Here is a 24,301-nt window from a genome sequence, read left to right on the forward strand (position 1 = left end):
TAAATATTGTATAATCAATCCATTATATTATCATTTTCAGTCCCCCACCCCTAATTTCTGGCTCCCATCTTATCTCGCAATTACTTATAACGTCACCAACTAACCTTCGGAAGAACCCCCCCCCCCCATCCGATTTTGTTTTATATCATAAGTTGCTTAAAACGTGATTAGTTAAAGTTCAGAATAAAATCACGCTTTCTCTTAACGGTTAATTTAAAAAAAAAAATCTTCTGAACGCTATTAAAAGTTAAATTCTTCACTAGTTTGGAGACGGAATGCGTTGTTGTGATAAGTGATTTTCTCTATTAATTCGCACTTTTTATTTTAAGATTCAAATATTAATAACTACATTTTATTTCAGTATTTAATTTATGTATTTCTGTTGTATTAAATGCTAGCTTTAATTTTTTTTTTTTTTTTTTCTCGTCCATAAATGTTTATCTACCAAGTTGATCTTAAATATTGTATAATCAATCCATTATATTATCATTTTCAGTCCCCCACCCCTAATTTCTGGCTCCCATCTTATCTCGCAATTACTTATAACGTCACCAACTAACCTTCGGAAGAACCCCCCCCCATCCGATTTTGTTTTATATCATAAGTTGCTTAAAACGTGATTAGTTAAAGTTCAGAATAAAATCACGCTTTCTCTTAACGGTTAATTTAAAAAAAAAATCTTCTGAACGCTATTAAAAGTTAAATTCTTCACTAGTTTGGAGACGGAATGCGTTGTTGTGATAAGTGATTTTCTCTATTAATTCGCACTTTTTATTTTAAGATTCAAATATTAATAACTACATTTTATTTCAGTATTTAATTTATGTATTTCTGTTGTATTAAATGCTAGCTTTAATTTTTTTTTTTTTTTTTTTTCTCGTCCATAAATGTTTATCTACCAAGTTGATCTTAAATATTGTATAATCAATCCATTATATTATCATTTTCAGTCCCCCACCCCTAATTTCTGGCTCCCATCTTATCTCGCAATTACTTATAACGTCACCAACTAACCTTCGGAAGAACCCCCCCCCATCCGATTTTGTTTTATATCATAAGTTGCTTAAAACGTGATTAGTTAAAGTTCAGAATAAAATCACGCTTTCTCTTAACGGTTAATTTAAAAAAAAAAATCTTCTGAACGCTATTAAAAGTTAAATTCTTCACTAGTTTGGAGACGGAATGCGTTGTTGTGATAAGTGATTTTCTCTATTAATTCGCACTTTTTATTTTAAGATTCAAATATTAATAACTACATTTTATTTCAGTATTTAATTTATGTATTTCTGTTGTATTAAATGCTAGCTTTAATTTTTTTTTTTTTTTTTTCTCGTCCATAAATGTTTATCTACCAAGTTGATCTTAAATATTGTATAATCAATCCATTATATTATCATTTTCAGTCCCCCACCCCTAATTTCTGGCTCCCATCTTATCTCGCAATTACTTATAACGTCACCAACTAACCTTCGGAAGAACCCCCCCCCCCCATCCGATTTTGTTTTATATCATAAGTTGCTTAAAACGTGATTAGTTAAAGTTCAGAATAAAATCACGCTTTCTCTTAACGGTTAATTTAAAAAAAAAAATCTTCTGAACGCTATTAAAAGTTAAATTCTTCACTAGTTTGGAGACGGAATGCGTTGTTGTGATAAGTGATTTTCTCTATTAATTCGCACTTTTTATTTTAAGATTCAAATATTAATAACTACATTTTATTTCAGTATTTAATTTATGTATTTCTGTTGTATTAAATGCTAGCTTTAATTTTTTTTTTTTTTTTTTTTCTCGTCCATAAATGTTTATCTACCAAGTTGATCTTAAATATTGTATAATCAATCCATTATATTATCATTTTCAGTCCCCCACCCCTAATTTCTGGCTCCCATCTTATCTCGCAATTACTTATAACGTCACCAACTAACCTTCGGAAGAACCCCCCCCCCATCCGATTTTGTTTTATATCATAAGTTGCTTAAAACGTGATTAGTTAAAGTTCAGAATAAAATCACGCTTTCTCTTAACGGTTAATTTAAAAAAAAAAATCTTCTGAACGCTATTAAAAGTTAAATTCTTCACTAGTTTGGAGACGGAATGCGTTGTTGTGATAAGTGATTTTCTCTATTAATTCGCACTTTTTATTTTAAGATTCAAATATTAATAACTACATTTTATTTCAGTATTTAATTTATGTATTTCTGTTGTATTAAATGCTAGCTTTAATTTTTTTTTTTTTTTTTTTTCTCGTCCATAAATGTTTATCTACCAAGTTGATCTTAAATATTGTATAATCAATCCATTATATTATCATTTTCAGTCCCCCACCCCTAATTTCTGGCTCCCATCTTATCTCGCAATTACTTATAACGTCACCAACTAACCTTCGGAAGAACCCCCCCCCCATCCGATTTTGTTTTATATCATAAGTTGCTTAAAACGTGATTAGTTAAAGTTCAGAATAAAATCACGCTTTCTCTTAACGGTTAATTTAAAAAAAAAAATCTTCTGAACGCTATTAAAAGTTAAATTCTTCACTAGTTTGGAGACGGAATGCGTTGTTGTGATAAGTGATTTTCTCTATTAATTCGCACTTTTTATTTTAAGATTCAAATATTAATAACTACATTTTATTTCAGTATTTAATTTATGTATTTCTGTTGTATTAAATGCTAGCTTTAATTTTTTTTTTTTTTTTTTTTTCTCGTCCATAAATGTTTATCTACCAAGTTGATCTTAAATATTGTATAATCAATCCATTATATTATCATTTTCAGTCCCCCACCCCTAATTTCTGGCTCCCATCTTATCTCGCAATTACTTATAACGTCACCAACTAACCTTCGGAAGAACCCCCCCCCCCATCCGATTTTGTTTTATATCATAAGTTGCTTAAAACGTGATTAGTTAAAGTTCAGAATAAAATCACGCTTTCTCTTAACGGTTAATTTAAAAAAAAAAATCTTCTGAACGCTATTAAAAGTTAAATTCTTCACTAGTTTGGAGACGGAATGCGTTGTTGTGATAAGTGATTTTCTCTATTAATTCGCACTTTTTATTTTAAGATTCAAATATTAATAACTACATTTTATTTCAGTATTTAATTTATGTATTTCTGTTGTATTAAATGCTAGCTTTAATTTTTTTTTTTTTTTTTTTTTTTCTCGTCCATAAATGTTTATCTACCAAGTTGATCTTAAATATTGTATAATCAATCCATTATATTATCATTTTCAGTCCCCCACCCCTAATTTCTGGCTCCCATCTTATCTCGCAATTACTTATAACGTCACCAACTAACCTTCGGAAGAACCCCCCCCCCATCCGATTTTGTTTTATATCATAAGTTGCTTAAAACGTGATTAGTTAAAGTTCAGAATAAAATCACGCTTTCTCTTAACGGTTAATTTAAAAAAAAAAATCTTCTGAACGCTATTAAAAGTTAAATTCTTCACAAGTTTGGAGACGGAATGCGTTGTTGTGATAAGTGATTTTCTCTATTAATTCGCACTTTTTATTTTAAGATTCAAATATTAATAACTACATTTTATTTCAGTATTTAATTTATGTATTTCTGTTGTATTAAATGCTAGCTTTAATTTTTTTTTTTTTTTTTTCTCGTCCATAAATGTTTATCTACCAAGTTGATCTTAAATATTGTATAATCAATCCATTATATTATCATTTTCAGTCCCCCACCCCTAATTTCTGGCTCCCATCTTATCTCGCAATTACTTATAACGTCACCAACTAACCTTCGGAAGAACCCCCCCCCCATCCGATTTTGTTTTATATCATAAGTTGCTTAAAACGTGATTAGTTAAAGTTCAGAATAAAATCACGCTTTCTCTTAACGGTTAATTTAAAAAAAAAAATCTTCTGAACGCTATTAAAAGTTAAATTCTTCACTAGTTTGGAGACGGAATGCGTTGTTTTGATAAGTGATTTTCTCTATTAATTCGCACTTTTTATTTTAAGATTCAAATATTAATAACTACATTTTATTTCAGTATTTAATTTATGTATTTCTGTTGTATTAAATGCTAGCTTTAATTTTTTTTTTTTTTTTCTCGTCCATAAATGTTTATCTACCAAGTTGATCTTAAATATTGTATAATCAATCCATTATATTATCATTTTCAGTCCCCCACCCCTAATTTCTGGCTCCCATCTTATCTCGCAATTACTTATAACGTCACCAACTAACCTTCGGAAGAACCCCCCCCCCCATCCGATTTTGTTTTATATCATAAGTTGCTTAAAACGTGATTAGTTAAAGTTCAGAATAAAATCACGCTTTCTCTTAACGGTTAATTTAAAAAAAAAATCTTCTGAACGCTATTAAAAGTTAAATTCTTCACTAGTTTGGAGACGGAATGCGTTGTTGTGATAAGTGATTTTCTCTATTAATTCGCACTTTTTATTTTAAGATTCAAATATTAATAACTACATTTTATTTCAGTATTTAATTTATGTATTTCTGTTGTATTAAATGCTAGCTTTAATTTTTTTTTTTTTTTTTTTTTCTCGTCCATAAATGTTTATCTACCAAGTTGATCTTAAATATTGTATAATCAATCCATTATATTATCATTTTCAGTCCCCCACCCCTAATTTCTGGCTCCCATCTTATCTCGCAATTACTTATAACGTCACCAACTAACCTTCGGAAGAACCCCCCCCCCCATCCGATTTTGTTTTATATCATAAGTTGCTTAAAACGTGATTAGTTAAAGTTCAGAATAAAATCACGCTTTCTCTTAACGGTTAATTTAAAAAAAAAAATCTTCTGAACGCTATTAAAAGTTAAATTCTTCACTAGTTTGGAGACGGAATGCGTTGTTGTGATAAGTGATTTTCTCTATTAATTCGCACTTTTTATTTTAAGATTCAAATATTAATAACTACATTTTATTTCAGTATTTAATTTATGTATTTCTGTTGTATTAAATGCTAGCTTTAATTTTTTTTTTTTTTTTTTTTTTTTTTCTCGTCCATAAATGTTTATCTACCAAGTTGATCTTAAATATTGTATAATCAATCCATTATATTATCATTTTCAGTCCCCCACCCCTAATTTCTGGCTCCCATCTTATCTCGCAATTACTTATAACGTCACCAACTAACCTTCGGAAGAACCCCCCCCCCATCCGATTTTGTTTTATATCATAAGTTGCTTAAAACGTGATTAGTTAAAGTTCAGAATAAAATCACGCTTTCTCTTAACGGTTAATTTAAAAAAAAAAATCTTCTGAACGCTATTAAAAGTTAAATTCTTCACTAGTTTGGAGACGGAATGCGTTGTTGTGATAAGTGATTTTCTCTATTAATTCGCACTTTTTATTTTAAGATTCAAATATTAATAACTACATTTTATTTCAGTATTTAATTTATGTATTTCTGTTGTATTAAATGCTAGCTTTAATTTTTTTTTTTTTTTTTTTTCTCGTCCATAAATGTTTATCTACCAAGTTGATCTTAAATATTGTATAATCAATCCATTATATTATCATTTTCAGTCCCCCACCCCTAATTTCTGGCTCCCATCTTATCTCGCAATTACTTATAACGTCACCAACTAACCTTCGGAAGAACCCCCCCCATCCGATTTTGTTTTATATCATAAGTTGCTTAAAACGTGATTAGTTAAAGTTCAGAATAAAATCACGCTTTCTCTTAACGGTTAATTTAAAAAAAAAAATCTTCTGAACGCTATTAAAAGTTAAATTCTTCACTAGTTTGGAGACGGAATGCGTTGTTGTGATAAGTGATTTTCTCTATTAATTCGCACTTTTTATTTTAAGATTCAAATATTAATAACTACATTTTATTTCAGTATTTAATTTATGTATTTCTGTTGTATTAAATGCTAGCTTTAATTTTTTTTTTTTTTTTTTTTTCTCGTCCATAAATGTTTATCTACCAAGTTGATCTTAAATATTGTATAATCAATCCATTATATTATCATTTTCAGTCCCCCACCCCTAATTTCTGGCTCCCATCTTATCTCGCAATTACTTATAACGTCACCAACTAACCTTCGGAAGAACCCCCCCCCATCCGATTTTGTTTTATATCATAAGTTGCTTAAAACGTGATTAGTTAAAGTTCAGAATAAAATCACGCTTTCTCTTAACGGTTAATTTAAAAAAAAAAATCTTCTGAACGCTATTAAAAGTTAAATTCTTCACTAGTTTGGAGACGGAATGCGTTGTTGTGATAAGTGATTTTCTCTATTAATTCGCACTTTTTATTTTAAGATTCAAATATTAATAACTACATTTTATTTCAGTATTTAATTTATGTATTTCTGTTGTATTAAATGCTAGCTTTAATTTTTTTTTTTTTTTTTTTTTTTTTCTCGTCCATAAATGTTTATTTATCTACCGAGTTGATTGCAAAAATAGATTACCTAATTGTACTCATTTTTAGTTCGTGGGAGGGGAATCTATCACCATGCTTTCCCTTAAACAGGTCCGTTGGACTTTTATTAAGTACAATACTTAATAGTTATTTTATTTTTTTATTTTTTTTTTTTTTTAATGGAGAGTAGAAAACGCATTGTGGATGCGTTATCGGCAGCTCCTGTTACTCTCGCTTCTTCTTATTTGTCCCTCAGTCCTCATTTTTAAATGAGTGATTTTTCTGACAAAGGGAGAAGAAAAAGCTGTTTTCTAGGTTGGCAGTATTTTTGCGCGAACAGTTGGCAGAGTTGGTGGAAATTTTCTGTTTCTATGTCTATCCTTGTAGCCATGTCACTAGTAAGGGTGCTGGAGGTAAACGTTTTGTCTGGGCTGACGTTATCCGCCTGATAGTCAGGGACCCGAACCTTGGATTAACCACTAAGGAGGCTGTCCTATCAGCAGGTGCAAAGTACTGGGGCTGCTGTATTGCCATTTGGTGAATGGAATCTGGACCATGCAGTAGCTTCTGGTGGGGCCTCTCGATGCCATACTAGTGGGTAATTGTTACGGCTTTACCTTATCATGTGGTACAAAAAAAAAAAAAAAAAAAAAAATTCTTCGTTTCTTTTTCTCTCTTAGTTTCCCCTCTCTGTCCTGCTCTAAGTAAATCTGTCGACCTAGTCCACAAATTCCAAAATTTCATCATGACAAGTTTCAAGAAAAAATACACGATTAAACCCGGTTCTCCAACTTCCAACGTAGACCCCTACTACCATGTCTCCTTCTCCAACATCAGGGGTCTACGTTCTAACCTTCCAGAGGTTGAAACCCAATTACAGGAGACTAAACCAGACCTTTTATTTTTAAGTGAAACTGGCATTGGACAGGCTATTTCCCTTGATGAGTTTGCAATTACAGGATACTCTAACTTAACTTCTAAATCTGACCCCCAAGATCGCCATGGGCATGGAATATGTGCCTATATTAAAGATAGCTTTCCATGTGGGAGGGACATCTCCAGGGAAGATCCTAACTTACCTTATATGTGCTTCCGGGTTGCTTTAGCTCACACTACTGCATTAATATTTACTCTCTATCGCCCCCACAACAGCGGAGTTACTATCTTTCAAAGCATATCTGAGAAAATTGACCAAGTCCTTTCTACTTATCCTTCAGCTAACATTCACGTATGTGAAGACTTCAATGTTCACAACGTCGAATGGTTGACCCACTCAAACAAGACCGATGATGAGGGGAGGTTCTGTCATGATTTCTCCATTGCCTATGACCTCACTCAGATTGTTCAGGAACCTACCCGTGTGCCCGATAATGACGGCCAGTATGCGAGCCTACTAGACCTTTTTCTCACAACTTGCCCTGAACTATGTTCAGTTTCTGTTCTGTCGCCTCTTGGATCTTCCGACCACTCTGTTGTATCAATTAAGATAAAAATGAAATGTAATAAGTCCCCAGACGTACCTCTTCATCGTACAGTATATCGATACACTAAGGCTGACTGGGATAGCTTCCGTACATTTATATCTGATCTACCTCTGCATTCCATGTTTAAAAAGGATGTGTCCTCTATAGTATTAGACCTAACTGAATGGTTAATTGTAGGTATTGACCATTTCATACCCTCTAAAAAATTTCAGCAAAAACCTAACAGCCAGCCATGGTTCTCTCCAGAATGTGCTGCTGCCATTGCGCACAGAAATCACTTTTTCCACTGCTTCAAACGTAATAGATGTATGGAAACTAAAGCCGTTTTCAGGACTGCCAGCAACCATTGTAAGAAAGTAATAAGGAACGCAAGAGAGTTGTATGCTCAATCTGTTAAGTCCAAAGTAGCTGAGCAGCGGCTTGGTTCCCACCAGTTTTGGCAAATAGCAAACAGAATCCTGAACAGAAGCGTGTGCTCCATCCCAACTATTATCAATGGATCTGAGGTAATCTCGTCAGCATCAGACAAAGCCAAACTCTTTGTCAAGAACTTTGCAGCTAATTCTACCCTTTGCGACCAAGACCGCCAACCCCCAATATTTCCTCTTGTATCAGAAAACACGCTATGTGATATACATATATCTGTACGTGATGTTGCCAAGCTAATCAAAAACCTTGATTCCAGTAAAGCAACTGGCCCTGATGGTATTCCAATTATAGTACTCAAAAAACTTCAACCTGAACTAGCGCCCATACTTACAAAACTGTTTAAACGTTGTCTTAAGGAGAATAGTTTCCCATCTCCCTGGAAAATCTCATCAGTATGCCCTGTATTTAAGAATTCAGGTGATCGCTCATCCCCCTCTCAGTACAGGCCAATAAGTCTCCTGTGCGTCATGAGTAAGTTGCTAGAATCTGTATTAAATACAGAAGTAATCAAACATCTCAACAAAAATAACCTTCTTAGTGACACTCAATATGGTTTCCGTTCTGCTAGATCTACAGCAGATGTCCTTACAGTTATATCGCATAGGATTAGCAAATCTCTCGACGGTGGCAATCTTTCTAGGGCAATTGCTCTTGACATATCTAAAGCCTTTGATAGGGTATGGCATAAAGGTTTACTTCATAAGATCGCTAGCTATGGTATAGCTGGAAAAGTCTTCTCAATTATTAAATCATTTCTTTCTGATAGATTCATAAGAGTAGTAGTTGAGGGGCAAAAATCAGAAGCTCACAATATTAATGCCGGTGTCCCTCAGGGATCCATCCTGGGCCCAACTCTTTTCCTGATCTACATTAATGATCTTCCAAATCATATCCTTACATCATTTGTAGACATTTATGCTGACGACACTACCATTTATGGTACCACATCTAAGACAGTAAACGACCAAGTTCTCTCCAATTCTCTCTCCTCTGATCTTGAGCACGTAGTACAATGGGGAAAGGAGTGGCTGGTTACTTTTAATGCATCTAAAACCAAGCTTCTCTCTTTACATCATCAACATTCTAATCCACATTTGTCATCAATTGAAATGAATGGCTCTCGTCTTCAGGAGGCCTCAAGTTTTGACAAGCTTCTGGGCTTGACCATTACTCCTGATCTTAAATGGAACACGTATATCAAATCTGTTGCCAAGGCCGCTGGAAAAATGGTGGGATCTTTCTATCGATCCAGTAGATATCTCACTGCTGATGCTATTCTCTATCTATATAAGAGCCAGGTACGTCCAAGGATGGAATACTGTTGCCACATCTGGGCAGGAGCTGCTAGAAAGAACTTGTCCTGCCTTGATAGAGTTCAAAATAGACTTCGTAGCCTCGTAGGAGATGTCCTTTTCTCCTCCTTGCAACCTCTATCTCACAGAAGAGATGTTGCGAGTTTGTCTCTGATGTATCGTTATTTTCATGGAAAGTGTTCAACTGAGCTTCAATCTATGGTCCCCCCTCGCCAAACTTTCACAAGAAACACTCGTCTAGCTGTAAACACTATCAATAATTTCCCCCACTCTTTATCTGTGCCTAAACCTAAACGTAGATTCCATGAACAAAGCTTCTTTCTTAGAACTGCACGCCTGTGGAATTGTCTTCAGTTTTCCTGCTTTCCGGCTGACTACAATATGGTTTTGTTCAAGTCTAAAGTAAATAAGTTCTTGATGAGCCGTTCCATATAAGTTATTAAATTTACCAAATTTTCATTACTAATGATTACTATATTGACCAACTTCTACTGTACACTCTTTAACCCTTATCCTTGAGTGGCCTCTGGGCCTTGATAATGTGGTGATGCCTTTGTAAAAAAAAAAAAAAAAAAAAAAAACAATAGAAAATAAATAAATAAATAAATCAAATAAACATGAATATACATAAATGATCACACATATATGTATATATATATATATATATGTAATATATATGTGCATATATATGTGTGTACACATATATATATTTATATATAAACTAACATAAAAAACACACTAACCTAGCTTTAAAAAGATCAAAAGCTAAATATCCAGGCTAAATAGAGCACACACAAAGGAACAGATCAACTAGGGGTCAAATAGGCCTTTGTCCGATAAATGTATTCTCATTGGCTGATAGGAAACGCGCAGTGGATACTAGTAAGCTGATTTGCTAACTAAAATTTCAATAGAAGAGGAGCATATAAAAACGAGAAACAACCACAGAATTCGCGCACAAGCCTGAAGAATCCAAAAGTGGATGAAACGCGGAATATTCAGTGTAGCTTAATCGCCACATACATTTTATAACTATATATATATATATATATATATATATATATATATATATATATAAATATATATATAGCTGATTGTGTGTATTATAGAAGATCAGAAACCCATTGGCATTACCGGTTTTAAATCCATAGCTGGTCTACTATACCGGACACTATTTAGTCTCTGAACATGTCTCTTTTTGGGGGATTTGAAACTGATCGTATTGATGTTATTCTAATATTCCGTAGTCTATAATATAAAGGAACGTTGTCTGTGTGTTTGTATGTAACTATGTTCGGATATACGCCCAACAAAATGTTCAAAAATACAAAACAAAGATCCATCAAGTTAGAATTTTTTTTGATCGATGTTGCCCCTGATGTGTAACATATAAGCTTAATAAAATATTAATAATACGAGAACCAATTGGGCTTAGTTTTTAGGGGGCAGCTTCATTCTGTAGTTTTCAAAGTTAGTATGTAGTAACTTTAAAATAAAAAAAGTGTAATTATTTAGCTATTAGTAAAATAAAAAAAGTGTAATTATTTAGCTATTAGTAAAATAAAAACTGTAATTATTTAGCTATTAGTAAAATAAAAATGTGTAATTATTTAGCTATTAATAAAATAAAAATGTGTAATTATTTAGCAATTAGTAAATAAAAAAGTGTAAGTAAAATAAAAAAGTGTAATTATTTAGCAATTAGTAAATAAAATAGTGTAACTACCAGTAAAATAAAAAAAGTGTAATTATTTAGCAATTAGTAAAATAAAAAAGTGTAGTTATTTAGCAATTAGTAAATAAAAAAAGTGTAAGTAAAATAAAAAAGTGTAATTATTTAGCAATTAGTAAAATAAAAAAGTGTAATTATTTAGCAATTAGTAAATAAAAAAAGTGTAAGTAAAATAAAAAAGTGTAATTATTTAGCAATTAGTAAATAAAAAAGTGTAATTATTTAACTACCAGTAAAATAAAAAAAGTGTAATTATTTAGCAATTAGTAAAATAAAAAAGTGTAGTTATTTAGCAATTAGTAAATAAAAAAAGTGTAAGTAAAATAAAAAAGTGTAATTATTTAGCAATTAGTAAATAAAAAAGTGTAATTATTTAACTACCAGTAAAATAAAAAAAGTGTAATTATTTAGCAATTAGTAAAATAAAAAAGTGTAGTTATTTAGCAATTAGTAAATAAAAAAAGTGTAAGTAAAATAAAAAAGTGTAATTATTTAGCAATTAGTAAATAAAAAAGTGTAATTATTTAACTACCAGTAAAATAAAAAAGTGTAATTATTTAGCAATTAGTAAAATAAAAAAGTGTAGTTATTTAGCAATTAGTAAATAAAAAAAGTGTAAGTAAAATAAAAAAGTGTAGTTATTTAGCAATTAGTAAATAAAAAAGTGTAATTATTTAACTACCAGTAAAATAAAAAAGTGTAATTATTTAGCAATTAGTAAAATAAAAAAGTGTAATTATTTAGCAATTAGTAAAATAAAAAAGTGTAATTATTTAGCAATTAGTAAATAAAAAAAGTGTAAGTTAGAGTAAAATAAAAAAGTGTAAGTTAGAGTAAAATAAAAAAGTGTAATTATTTAGCAATTAGTAAATAAAAAAGTGTAATTATTTAACTACCAGTAAAATAAAAAAAGTGTAATTATTTAGCAATTAGTAAAATAAAAAAGTGTAGTTATTTAGCAATTAGTAAATAAAAAAAGTGTAAGTAAAATAAAAAAGTGTAATTATTTAGCAATTAGTAAATAAAAAAGTGTAATTATTTAACTACCAGTAAAATAAAAAAAGTGTAATTATTTAGCAATTAGTAAAATAAAAAAGTGTAGTTATTTAGCAATTAGTAAATAAAAAAAGTGTAAGTAAAATAAAAAAGTGTAGTTATTTAGCAATTAGTAAATAAAAAAGTGTAATTATTTAACTACAAGTAAAATAAAAAAGTGTAATTATTTAGCAATTAGTAAAATAAAAAAGTGTAGTTATTTAGCAATTAGTAAATAAAAAAAGTGTAAGTAAAATAAAAAAGTGTAGTTATTTAGCAATTAGTAAATAAAAAAGTGTAATTATTTAACTACCAGTAAAATAAAAAAGTGTAATTATTTAGCAATTAGTAAAATAAAAAAGTGTAGTTATTTAGCAATTAGTAAATAAAAAAAGTGTAAGTAAAATAAAAAAGTGTAATTATTTAGCTATTAGTAAAACATGCTTAGTCATTACTCGAAATTTTCCGGATATGACATCATTTCACTTTAAATTATAATGAGTGTGAAAAGCTCATGAAACCCTCATCATCGTTCGTATATATTAGACAAAAGCCAAAAGTTACTCGTAAATATGGAAATGAATTCATATTAGATTATAATAAAATATATTTTAATTAAGAACGTTAAGTGTGTCGTCTTTTGTTTTGTGTGAGGATGTTTTAATTAACTTTACAAGTGAGAAAGTCATGCGCAAAACTTCGTCTCCTGTTCACCTTCGAGACAGAAACGTGAAAAAAAACGTATATATAACACCAGTAAAACAAATATGCAACAATTGAGATACAGAGTTAGCTTCTCGTCATCTTTTATTATATAAATCTCACCTGTCTGTTTAAATGTATGTACGTATGTATGTATGTACGTATTTATGTATGTATGTATGTATGCATGTCTGCCTAAAACTTTTAACAGAAGCAACGAATTTTCACGAGATCGGTATCGTTTTGAGGCTCGACCCTTCAAACGACAAATATCGAAAAATTGGCTAAAATCATTAATTCTTTCACCTCAAACAAGGCACTTTTCTACAGAGAGAGGTCGCTTTTTTTTCGCCGATATTTTCGAAAGTTACCCCTTCTTATCGATTTTCTAGCCTTAATTTAAGCCTTCGTTACCTCTGGTTTGGCGATGGACGCAACAGTAAAGACGTACCATTTTTTTTACGTTCTTTTCCTCCTTCGCGGTACGGGTTCGAGCCTGTCTTCCTACTAAAATTTATTGTTTTATTTTTATTTTTAGTTTTTTGTTCAACACACACATCCAAACAGCCGGGCAACGCCTGGCACCCAGGCTAGTACATTATAATTAGTAGTGTTTTCAAATGGGTCTACTGACGAAGATTCAGTCCTCGTCAGAATCATACCAAAGGCCGAAAAAGCATCACTCGATTTCATCTTGCTAAACACTTTGCATTACAAGTTGAGCATTATGGTTATGTAGAGCAATCGTGCGAAAATAATTGCATATATCTCTTTATCTAGATGTAGTTGATAATGGAAATGAAGCTACTCTCTCCTGACCGTGTTCGAACATGTTAACTTTTTTTTATTTTTATGCCGGAATTTAATAAATAGCATGAAATATTGATTGTATACAATAATTTTAATACAAGTTTCTATTTTTCCTGTAGCGCCGGAGGGTATGCATTCTCCTACAATATTAATGGGATTACATCCACAGTAGAACTGATTGGGTTTAAAACCGTCACTGCTTATTCAATTTACTACTCTTAGGCCAGTTAAACACCACTGAAGGTTAATTGAATCATCTATTAAATATTCGTTACTGGTAAAGTTTTTTGAAACAGACAAAACTAAATTCTGTCGACGTAGAATTGCGTACACAACTTTAAAAACTGAACAACGAACAAGCATAAAAAAATCTATTTCATGCAAAAAAAAAAGTAAAAGAAAAAAAAGCATGCATTGTATTTTTGTCTTTTATGCAAAAAAATATTTATTTACTGACGAAAAAAGAATGAGAAAAATATACTTTCTTTTTACGAAAAGATAAAATTAAAAAGTAAAAATATAATAGATTTATAACTTAAAATAATGTAGCATTAATAATTTGTTTTTAAATTCAATTTATAACATCATAAAATCAATTCTTAATGCTGCAATATTTTAAGTTTCTTATATTTTTTCCCCAGAAAAATCTTGTCCTTTTCTTTTCCAGTTTTACTGACTAGTCTTTTACTTTTCCATGTTTAAGCTTAACCATATTACGTTTCATGCTCGCATTTTTCTGTTGTAATAAAATATTGATTGTATACAATAATTTTAACACAAGTTTCTATTTTACCTGTAATGCTGGAGGGCATGGAAATGAAGCTTTCGGGTTTCCCCCGACTATGTTAAAACACGTTATTCTTTATTTTTTTAATCTACAATCCAATATGTATTATAAAATGTTGATCGTATACAATAATTTCAATACAAGTTGCTATTTTACTTGTAGCGCTGGGAAGCATGCATCCCTCTACAATATTAATGTAAATACTTCCACAGTAGAACCGACTGCACTAGAAATCGTCATTGACTATTCAATATACTACTCTTATATCTACTAGGCTAGTTAAACACCACTGAAGTTTAATTTAATCATTTATTAAATATTCGTTACTGGTAAAGTTTTTTGAAACAGACAAAACTGAATTCTGTCGACGTAGAATTACGTACAGAACTTAAAAACTGAACGACAACGGACAAGCATAAAAAAAATTTATTTTATGCGAAAAAAAAAAAAAAGCATGCATTGTATTTTTATCTTTTATGCAAAAAAAAAAATTATTTACTGACGAAAAAGAATGAGAAAATATACTTTCTTTTTACGAAAGGATAAAATTAAATCTCTGGTAGAGTTCCAACCTTTTCACGAGACGAAAATCGAATCATTTTTATTTACTTTTAGCTTAATCTGACTAATGTAAACCTAACTCACGTTCATTGTTATTTTTTGACTATTAGTTTGTTTTCAACCCGTTTCTATCGCTTTAAAATTTGTGACAAGAGCACTTTTATGATTAAATCAATTTACAATTAAACTGTATTTCACACTCTCTGATCGGATGAACGCTTCTGCATTTTCCGACTTTTTAAATAAGAAAAAAGTCGATGACGTGCAGTTTTCATTTACTCAAACTTCCAAGTGTTTTGTAAACGTTAAGTGTAGCAATTGCGTTATAGGATAAGATATTTTGGAAAATGAAAGATCAAACGATCAACAGTTACTGAGAATTCAATAGTATGAACGCAACAGAAATTTATGGCATACAAAAGTGAAAAGTGACGTCATATATGAAGGGTGATGGAATTCTGCGAAAAGATATCCGGATTTTTAACGATTTAATATAGACTAACGAAGCTGTAATCATAAAATTGATTAATAACAGCTCTTTCTAATTTTTTGTCCATGATATGAACGTGAATCACAGACAGAATCGGCCGGATGTAATCAATCACTTATAATGCGATGAGCGAGATGCAACTCAATAGAGCAATTGTTTTCTCTACGTGACGTTTGTCGAATTATTAATAATCTTTCTTTGATTTTCAGCGCTGCCATTCGGCAACAAATATAGACAGGAGCGCACAGCGATTGTATCCTCAGTCATGGCATGAACAATTGACACAATGTGTGTTTTTGTTGATCGCTGGACTTCAAGCGATCGAGTGTTGTAAGATAATTAATAATTATATTATTATCTCATAATTTTGCTCCTCGTTTATACTTAGACTTTTGTTTTCCCCGCGTACATGCAGATTATCGTGGTAAATATTTTCTCACACTGGAGACTTTTCTATATTTTTATAAATCTACTATCAAACAATATCTGGAGAATTGGTCTCATATTTGGCCTGGTGAATATATTTCCATTTGGACGTTTTTAAATTGAATCAGAAATGTATTTGTAATTTCATTTAGCCCTACTCTTCCTTCTTTTCTGCACCCTCTCTCTCACAGATGCCATACTGCTAGTCTCAGTCTTTTCTATAAATGTTATCATGCCATGTGTTCTTAAGAATTGTCTGAATTAACCCCACTTCTTTTCTTCTAGCTGCTTTGACCCGTTGCCCCGAGGGCCTCCATCAATTTGCTGTTTTCATATATTTGTGAAATACAGCTTCATATTCCAGTAGCTTCCTTCCAAGAACCATAGGTTTGTGTAACTCTTTCTGTGGACTGTTTTCCTCCTACGTATAATTCTTTTTTTTCTTCAAGACTAAGACCATTAAGCATCTACTGTCTTTTCGATACGATTTCATGAGTATATAACCGAAGCCAGATGTTGCACAATCCTCGACCATATCTCATTATTTGACATTCCTTGATTCCAGTGGCAAAGAAAAATCCAGGATGACTAAAAACAATCCCGAAACAAAAAGGGAGAATGTATAAGACTTAATATTTCCAAATGTTCACCCATTTTAGTATTCGTCAGGATGTTTAACTTCGGTAATCTAATTAAACTTGATGTATCATTATGAGTGTGTCGTATAATTGTGTGTGCAGAGATTATCTCGATTACAAGAATAGTGCAAAGGACTTTGTCACAAGCTTGAGTACAATGTTCGTGCATTTGTCCTGTGCTCAGGCCAATTTTTAGGATACCAACAGCAACCTGTATCTCGTCGGTCTATATAGTTGTGATTGCTTTCTTCATCTTTCTTCAATGAAATCATACTGATTTCTTCATATAGCTGCAGTCTGGTAGCCGGAAAGAATGTCCAATTGACGTGTATATCTTTCTCTGAGTAACATTGTTGATGGATCTGTTAACGTCTCGTTACTTTGTGATACGGCACAATCACGTTGACACACCGGTTCTCGCTAAATCACTGAAGTTAAGCAACGTTGAGCCTAACCAGTACCAGATGGATGACCATTTGGGAAGGCGAGGCGCTGTGTGTACCGCGAGGGAAAATACCAGGTTGAGAAACTGGCGCGATCTACCCTTCTCTCGAGGGTAGATGGGACTCTCTTAAGCCGTGATAGTCACCCCGTCTAATTATGGCGTCACGATAAAAATACCCTTGACAGTCCTGACGAGGCATCAAGTATTCAGCTACCGACAAAATTGAAACTACACTAAAAACTCGTGCAGTGAGTTCAATCTCAGCTACGGCCGTGCTGGCTGGCTGGATGGATCGCTACTTCGTGATATTTTCATTTTTTCCATCTATCTCACAGAATCAGTCCACGAATGGTTCATAAAAATTCATTTTCAAAGACATTGAGAATCATATCACGCTAATGTTCCACTTGCATGTACAGTAATATGAATTATTAATATATTGCAAAATGTTTACTTCCAAGATGTGAGTATGTTCTTGTTCTATTTCTGTTTTTTTTTATATCTTCCAAATATAGAGGTTGCCATTCCTATTTTTCTGTTAATATAGGATGAGACTCTTCGAACAACTAGGGCAATAGAATTGAGAAATAAACTACCCCAATGTCTTGCTTATAAATTTCTTTTATTTTTCGTGCTTCTTGAATATTTATCGCCTATATTATAAAAATAGTTGATACATTTCCAATATTGATGCACAAATGTGCATCGATAAAAATATCATTACCACTCGATAAAGTTTTTCGATATATACTAAGAACATCGATTGAACTTCTGTCATAAGAAATAGTGTTTAAAAAGAAAACAAATATAATATATAATACATGTAAGAATAAAAAGTGCTGACTGGGTAAGAGGTGAGATGCATAGAAAACTTAACAAATGCGTCACTTACTTAATTCATAGAGCTTTATTAAACCAACTGATAATCTTTCTTTCGTCTTTGTTATGTATTCGAAATAGATATGATTACTCGTATATAATTTACTTACTAAGCGAGATGTCGCTTATGTAAGGGGACAGAAAGTAATTTAGTCAACGGGCAACAAAAGTTAACGATGGGCGAGGAGCTAGATCGTGATAAAGGAAGTATACGATGCGACCTGGCGAACGTGACGTACTATATGGTAAAATAAGACAACTTTTGTGCGACTAATGCCTATCACCTTCCTTCACATTTCTTAATCTGTTTCTCATCAATAAAAACAACCACTGAGGCACGTATGTTGTCATATATGGAAAGATTGTCGTCAGAGTGAGACCTTGGATAAAATTTACAATTAACTTCACATTTTTTTCTTCAGCAGGTTATCCAGACGAAAAAAAAATACCAGCTTATCATCTATGGATATACAGAGACTTCCCGACTGTTACGTAACATCTTGACCACGTAGCTCTAATTCTCATCTTTTAATGGAATTTTCCAATTTTCTCGATTATATAACTTTTAGTAGAAAATTCCGTTTTTAATACTTTAATTTTAGCACATCCACATCCAATATTACCATACATCACCATGCTACTGTTAAATGATGCGTAGCAGTTCATAAGTTTCTTACCTGTTTCGTATATTATTGGATTGAAGTGCAAAACAACACTTTCCAATATAATTACATTTCTCTTATGTCTGCTGTCCATATAATCGTGGCCAAAAGTTTGACAGCAGACAGGTTGCGTTCAGTTTTTTAATCTCTCAAAGCGAATATATCTCGATTAAATACGATCTTCTTGGATGGTTTTAGCCACAAGATCATATGGCGTCTTTGAAAGTCAGCACAGTAAAGAAAGTGCACATGACCTACAAAAGGAAGACTGGGATTTCACGCTGGCATTCTCTAGTAGGGACGCCTCAGACGATTAACAATAAACTAAGCTCTTCTCCGAGAGATGATAAAGCTTTATGGGGTAGATCTTCTAGGTCTAAACAGAACCATATCCCATCCCGACAGCAGCAAAGCCACAACCTATCCATAGTAAACGGGTTGTCCAGTTTATGCAAAAGGTGGTATGATGATTAAGCTACCTGGGACTCCGAGTACATAAGACATCCATAATCTAACGAATATAATGTAGAAATCCCATGAATATGCCTTTAAGTTTTGGATTGAAATGCCAAAACAGTCAAAACAAATAGACATGAGAACGTTTTTTAATGGATTAACATTTTATGCAGTCCGGTTCTAAGTGTCGGCATCAGCTCAACCAGATTGATTTACAGTTAAAGACAGTATTACAACCTCGAATCACGTCTATCGCGGTATGCCACAACCTTCAAGCGTGAAATAATTCGAAATAATAATAATTGTTTTACCAATACTTCCACAGGATATGCTCCAATGAGCTTACTGCAATTTTACAATTGATCAGAAAAAAAACCTCCAGATACCGAAAAACTTTCTAAACAGAAAATATTTTAAACGGGATGCTTACTTTGGAATTCTATTCCTGCTCTTTGTGCAAAAATTATATGTATGTGAATAAACATCTTACTACACAACCCCTATTTAAGATGTTATCTGTCGATTCGTCTCCCAATCACAGTAAACCGTTTTTGTCTCAGTGGCAATAATATTTGTCTGTAATGAAATGTAGAATTTTAATCGAATTAGATCCTGTCTTTCGCCTGCTTTACTTGAATTTCGGTACTAAGGATTGACATCACTCAGGTTGTGTGTAATTATATAATTTCGAACTCGAACAACATCTTCATCAGTTTGCCAACATCTCTATTTCCAGGGTCTCGAAGAGTGCAAAATATCAAAATAGTAGTAAACACAACCTTCAGATGCCTCAATCGTCAGTGATGAATTATCTTCATTACCGGTTTCGTGTTTGACATCATATTTGCACAGACCGCAACCCCAACCTGATACAACGCACCAGATTGTCTCTTTGGAAAGTATCAGTTACGTGTGCCAACATTTCAAAACAACTGCGATCTGACAATTCGACTTTTCTTTTTAATGACACGTTAGCAGACATCAGCCAATGAGTAAAAGTGAAGTCGTGAAGAAAATTTTAAAAAGTAAAGGTTAAACTTGAGTTCATCCTTCATCTCATTCTCTACAAAATAATAAGAATTTTAGAAAATAAAATTCCATCTTGTTTTGCTTTGACGTCAGACAACATAAACTACTTCATGTCGAAATGACAATACCAAAGATGTATTTCTATTAATACTTTTCAAATGTAAATTTTTTTGTATTGTCTACCAGCAATATAAAATACAAACGAAAATGTTACTTTTTTTACATGGAGGTCACCACTTATCAAGGCCCGGAAGCCACTGGGGGATAAGGGTTATTGCGTGTATAATAATCAATCGGATAGTATCGTAGTAATCGTTAGTATTGGAGATTTGATAAAGTGTCTTACTTAAGAGGGGGTTCATCAGGAATTTGTTTATGTTGGACTTGAAGACATCCAAGTTGTAATCAGATGGGAAACAGGCAAACAGAAGAGAGTTCCAGAGGCGTGCACTTCTAAGAAAGAAGCTTTGTTCATGGAATCTACGTTTTTATTTGGGCACAGATAAAGAGTGGGGAAAATTATTGACAGTGGTTTCAACTAAACGGGTGTTTATCGTGAGAGATTGGCGAGGGGGGACCAGAGATTGGAGCTCAGACGAGCACTTGCCATGGAAATAACGATAAAATGAAGAGAGGCTCGCAACGTCTCTTCTGTGGGAGAGAGGTTGCAGGGAAGAGAAAAGAGCATCCCCCACTAAGCCACGAAGTGTATTTTGTAGTCAATGCAGGATAGACTCCTGAGGTGGTTGACTACTTCTCTATTTTATATGGATTCCAGCAGCTTACTCATGATAAACAGGAGACTTATTGCTTCTTTTCTTTTTTTACGTCGAAATTTTGAGTTGGAATAGTTGGCCCGAAAGACGCTCACTTTTATCCTTTAAAAATACGAGTAAAGTTTTTTTTTTAGAAAATATGAAATATAAACGCAAAAAAAAAAACGTATATTTTAATCTGTACTTAATATGAGTTCATTAAATCTGCGCGTTTAGTGTTGGAAATATTATTTCAAGCTTGATATTGATAGACAAACGTAGATTTATCGAAATTTCTTTATTTAAACAAAAGAGTGACAGACCACAAAGAAAATATTATTTCAAACGTATACCAGGCATTCAAATGTAGATGCACATAAATTGCTTTCTTTTAAACTAAAGATAACAGACTAATGAAAATCTCATTTCAACTTTAAACGTGACAGACCAACAAAGACGTATCCAAATTGTTTTTTAAACCGAATAGTAACAGGTTAAACAAAATATACTTTCAAGCTTAAACATAAAGAATGACAGACCGAAGAATAACATTAAAGCTTTAAACTTTAAACGTGACAGACTAACATAGACGCATATAAATTACCTTTTTAACTCAATAATTACAGACAAAAAATATCATTTCAAACTTATTTGAAATATAATTTCCAATAAATGTTATAGGGAAAACGTGATAGTGCCCGTCTTCACTTATATGCACAATGTGTATTTACAATCCGAGATTGTCTTTTTACGTTGTGTAAGGCCAAGATTGCTTGACAATTCATCTTGTGAGCAGAACAATAATGAACACATTTAAACCAAACAAAAGCAGAAATCAATTTTATAAACAAATAATGGATGTTTAATGTTTTATTTTATTATTAATTTATAAATAGTATCCGTTTACTTGGGTGAATAACATCCTTGCAGATTGAATCTGTACTTAACCAAATTGAAACACAAGTCCCATTATTGAAGTCTCTCGGGTGAGAATCTAAAAGTGCCAACCAACCTACCCTGAGCGCCCCAGAGCTCTGTTCAGGATCAACTGTTGTTCTCCAATGTTCAACTTTACTCTTCCATTTTCATTCCGGAGAGCTGGTTGAAACCGATGCTCTTTCTATTTTCCTGAGATCTCTTCACCCTTGACTTGTTCTGTCTCTTTGTTACTGGTCACTGTTCGTTTGCCCTGGGGTTAGCTGTTCCAGACATCTACTTTAGATAACATCTGAGACAGTATCAAAATAACTTTGCATATTGTTTTTCTCACAAAAGCGACTCTAGCGGAACTTTTCCTGTTCACTGAAGTATTTATTTTCCAAACAAAGAAAATATCCTTTGCGCGATCTTACTGGTCAAATATATTTTTTATTTCTCTGCTCCTCTCTTTATCTAGCTAAGCATATACCATTGTAACATTCGCCAATCACATGCACACTAGTCAAAATTGTGCGGCATTGCACAGTTTACAATGGGATAAACGTTATTTCAAACGACAGTATGACAAGCTGAAGAAAATGCAATTTAAATTTAAGCGTAATATACTAACAAAACGCTATTTGAAACATAAACATGGCATTATGTGTATGAATTAAGATGATTATTGATAATGCTTATTATTTGTAATATTCGGACTACTATTCTGATATTGAGTGTTATTTTCACAATGTCTAGGAGAATGTAACTTCTTATCTTCTTCAAGTGTATCTTGTCGAACTCGAAAATAATACTCAAGTTGAAAATAACTAATGATCTTTTATTTTGGAGATCTTATAATGATACTTCTTTACATAACCCTGAACTGTTTGAGTTAAAGCATTAGGTCTAACACTGACAATCCATCACCTTAGAGCTTTAAGAGCCATCTGGCTCTCAAGCCAACAAAAGTCCAGCTGCCTCTTTATCTGAGTCGTGCTAGACTATATATAGATAACATTTGGATTATACCGCGATACCCTAGAAATTATCTGCTTTTTATTTATGGACATAAAATACTAACTTGTTATGAGGGTTAGCATTTGGAAATTTTAGGGCTCTGAGGTCGACAGAAACTGCTTTCTCATCTGAATTTTGCTAGAATATATAGAGACATCGGTTGGATTATACCGTGATATGACTAGGAATTATAAGGTTTTCATTTATGGACATAAAAAACTAACTTTTTATAAGGCCTACTATTTAGTATGAATATCAATTTTATAAAATCTCAAGCATAATAACAGCAGGAAACCTCCTATCACCAAAGGACAGTACTATATAAAGGACGTCGACCATTTCTGAGGTGCTCCCTCTTTTTTTTTACAAGGTGGTCATCAATTATCAAGGCCCGAAAGCCACTCGGGGATAAGGGTTATTGCGTGTAAAGTACGTTAATGTTGATATTTGATAAAGTGTCTTACTTAAGGGGGCGGTTTATCAGGAATTTGTTTATGTTGGACTTGAAGACATCCAGGTTGTAGTCAGGTCGGAAACAGGCAAACGGAATAGAGTTCCACAGGCGTGCATTTCTAAGAAAGAAGCTTTGTTCGTGGAGTCTGCGTTTTGGTTTTGGCACAGATAAAGAGTGGGGAAAATTTTTGACAGTGGTTTCATCGAGACGGGTGTTTTTTGTGAAAGATCGGCGAGGGGGGACCATGGATTGGAGCTCAGACGAGCACTTTCCATGAACGTAACGATAAAACAAAAACAGGCTCGCAACGTCTCTCCTGAGGGAGAGAGGTTGCAAATATTTTTCTCGTTACATGCCGTCTACAGGGTGGTCAAAAAGTCAGGTAAGATTTTAAAGAAAAACGATATTAGCAATACACGTATATTTAAGTACCATACATTGAAATATAAAATGAAACAAACATGAAATATGTTTATTTTGTTAATTGTCGTCCATTTCTCTCTATCAATCGCTGGAAGCGATTAACCACTGATTGTGTAACACGTGTAATTACCTGACTTTTTGACCAACCTGTACACGCCAACTATTCATCCTAGCAAACGTGCATTATAGTAAAATTAAATTCGTATGTCAGTATGGAAGCTGATACTATTGCTTTCATTTGTCGGGTTATGCAAAGTTTGGCAACATCAATAAGTAAGGTGGTGTTGTCAAATCGAAATTGACTACAAGATTTAAAATTACCTCTACTGAACTCTGACCTTTGTCCTCTGATCTCTGATAATTCAAAAAGATTTTATTTATTTTACTTAAGTTTCTAAATCCGATTACGTGTGAGAGATATTCTCTCCTCGCCCATGTATCCAATTATTTCTACCGTTTTCCCTGTTGCAATAAATTGAGTGATATCCATTTCGTC

This window comes from Euprymna scolopes, chromosome 25 (assembly GCF_053919585.1).
Source record: "Euprymna scolopes isolate OS-2025 chromosome 25, ASM5391958v1, whole genome shotgun sequence".
Classification (NCBI taxonomy): Eukaryota; Metazoa; Mollusca; class Cephalopoda; order Sepiida; family Sepiolidae; genus Euprymna; species Euprymna scolopes.